Source organism: Lathyrus oleraceus, chromosome 3, assembly GCF_024323335.1.
Source record: "Lathyrus oleraceus cultivar Zhongwan6 chromosome 3, CAAS_Psat_ZW6_1.0, whole genome shotgun sequence".
NCBI lineage: Eukaryota > Viridiplantae > Streptophyta > Magnoliopsida > Fabales > Fabaceae > Lathyrus > Lathyrus oleraceus.
Genome location: NC_066581.1, coordinates 195,122,208 through 195,125,365, shown reverse-complemented (window position 1 = coordinate 195,125,365; position 3,158 = coordinate 195,122,208). Strand labels below are relative to the sequence as shown.

Sequence of the window (3,158 nt, the reverse complement as noted above, 5' to 3'; positions counted from 1 at the left end):
AAATTGACTACCGGAACTCTTTTGCAAAGTCTTCCGGTACATAAAAAAATATTTAAAAAATATTTGAAAAATGACTACCGGAACTCTTTTGCAAAGTCTTCCGGTACACAAAAATAAAATTTTAAACATATTTAAAAAATAAAATAATAAATTAATTAAAAATATATAAGGATAAAATTGGTATTTTTATAAAAGATAGAGGTGGAAGGATAAATGTAGGGGTATAAGGTAAAACTTTCCGTATTTCTCTTCAAACACCCGACCTTATATGGGACTCCGTCGCTCCGGAGGTGGCGGAGTGGTCCAAACAACAAATTACCATCTCCAAACACATTCATTTCTAAACCCTCTCCCTCAATTTCTAATGATTATTTTACCCCGAGCTTAAATCGAAACCCAAAACTATGAACCCTAACAAACAAAATCTTAAATTAAATCATAAACGCGCCTCAATACAATCCAACACGAAGGGGTTAATATCCGTATACACCTACGCAACAATTTGGTAACGATAATTAAATAGAATTAGGGATATTGAAGGAACCCTACCGGAGCAGCTTGGAGTCGAAGGTGTGTGAGCTTTAAACAAGGTACTCAATTTCTTAATCTTTACATTGACTCCTTCTTCTTCTCCTCTCTTCTTCTGAGCTTCTCTTGAATTCTTGTTCTATGAGGTAATATGAATGAGTGAGGGTGAGTGTGGGGGATTGATTGTTGATTGCTTGTGGCTGCGTCTAATTCTGTGACTGGAATGAATATGTGATGATTGTTCGGTGTGATTCTGTGTGTGATTTTCTATTATGATGGAATGAATCGGAGTTGTGATGAATGAATCGGAGAATGGATTTTTCAGAGAATGGTGAAAGGTAGGATATGAAGAGTGAAGAAATCGTTCTGAGGAAAAATCTGAAGAAAATTGAAAAAAGGCCCTTTCGAGAATTGTAGTGAATGGATTTATATCCGATTCCATTTGTTTTGCTCATTTCTCCATTCTCTATTTCAATTCTGTTATCTTTCTGAGTTTGTTAGATTTGGTTCTCGGTTGATGAAAATGGTTAAGTTCGTTAGGAGGTTAGAAGAATCAGTTAGTTTGTTATGAGGAAGTTAGTTTAGTGAGTGTGGATGTTAGTTGTCAGTTCTAAGTTTTGTTATGAGTCAATTGAATAAATCATTATTCTATTCAATGCCTTTGAATCACATGATGATTGCTAATCTTTTATAATGTATCCAAGTTTATTGTGATATTTAATTAATTGTAGCTTCTTGGAATTGGATGTTCATTGTTTTGACGTTTGCTTGGTTATTGAATTGATTGTTATGGTTGTTATGCACATTGCTTGATATGCATTGTTGTGGCTTGTACTGATGTAGCATTGCTTTGTTCAATTGTGCAGGTTGATGTTTGATATTCTATTTGGAACCATGGTGTAAGGCTTGAAATCATGCTTTTGAAGTCTTGTTATGCTATCATGTGGAGTTTGGCTCATGGAATTGGATATGGATTTTGGATGACATTATGGAGCTTGTTGGGCATGGTTTGGACTTGGTTGAAGAATGCTCCCTTATGTAGTTTCTTTTGTAATATTTGAATTGTTCATTGTAATATGAAAACATGTATACTATTGGTTTGAAATAAATTGGAATTTGAATGTAATTTTGAAGCTATATGGAAATGTATGTGGTGAACTTGAAGTTGTAATGAAAATTGATTTGAATGAAGCTTGAAATTTGAAAAGAAACATGATGATTTAATGAAAAAAGATTGGAAGTTAATGATTGTGGTTTGAAATGTGAACATGATTCTTACGAAAAAAATGGCCAAAAACAAGGAAAAGGGCCTAGGTTCAAAAGTTGGTTTGTGACTTGGTCCGACCAAGAAATGGACCTGGAAACGGACCAAGTCCCTTAGGCATGAAAATATAAATGGAACAAGAATTGTATCAATGGGACATGATAAAATGATCATGAATAAAGACTTAAGACACCATAAGAATGGGTGCAAACAAAGACCTTGATACAGATGAACTCCCAAACAAGTGGGCATGTAGGTTAAATGAATCTTATGTACAATGGTAAGTTTAAAGGTTGATGATGCATGACAAGATGGACAAGAACTTCTCCCTAAATGATCTAGGGTTTTATTTAAATTTCATAATCAAAATTCCACCTCAGATGGCACATAAGTACTAAGCATCCTTGATTAGGGTTTTTTGGTGCACCCCCCTAATCAAGGTCTTCAAATTAAGCATGAAGCTCCAAAATCAACCTCCTAACACAAGGGCTCCCAATTAGGTTTAAAAGATCAAAACAAAGCTCAAAAGCCAATCACAAGATCCCTGGTGAATGCTAAATTGTGATTTCCTTGGATCAGTGGGCCACAAATCAAGAAATTAGGGTTTCACCCCAAATGATTCCCCATAATGAGCCATGCCACATCTCTAGGGCTTGAACCAACAAGCAAACCCTAGATTTTGCAATCCATAAGCTTTGAAATGGCGCTGATCATTATCAAGTGTTAGAACAAATGAGTGATGCATATGAATGAAGCATGAATGTGTGCAGATGAATCTCAAGCCAAAAGTTAGTTGAAAAAGTGAAAAGGGGAGGGAAAATTTTAGGGTATAACAATAAGTCCCAAAATACCTAATGGGTGAGTCAAACTCACCACCTTCATAATACACTTTCATGTCGAAATGTTAAACCATTGCAAACTTTTTTGAGATTCCGAACATGTTTTGTAAAGAGAGTGATCTTAATCTTATGGATTTGTTCCTGATATTCTTCCAAACCATTCCTAGTAGGTTTTGTATTGTCCAAAAAGTACATGTGTGTATGTGTTCCCCTTGCAAGGGTAGGGAAGCTAAAAGGACCTAGTGGGTATATTACACGTTTGAGGGTGAGGGCTAGCTCACAGAGGTGAGTATCCATTTACGAGGGTTTTAAGTTTATTTGAGGGACTATCTCATATGAGGTGAGAGGCCCCATTGGTGGTTGGCGCTGCTGGATTGCATGCGAGTGGTTATCTTTACGGTGTTGGGATTATTATGAGCGAGGAGCTCTCTGAGTAGTAGAAGGTGTGTATAACTTAAGGATCTGTCCCCTTCCCATTAAGAGGTAATGTATTTATAGGGATTATAGGGGGATAGAGTTTTTGGCCC

At 36.1% G+C, this 3,158-nt stretch overlaps 1 long non-coding RNA gene across 1 annotated transcript; it reads left to right on the top strand.

The window, feature by feature from the left end:
• The first annotated feature begins 213 nt into the window (after positions 1–213).
• LOC127126218 (uncharacterized) lies at positions 214–1,739 on the top strand. Its single transcript, XR_007804934.1, has 2 exons — positions 214–590; positions 1,395–1,739. It is a non-coding gene; the product is annotated as an uncharacterized LOC127126218 (long non-coding RNA).
• The last annotated feature ends 1,419 nt before the right edge of the window (positions 1,740–3,158 follow it).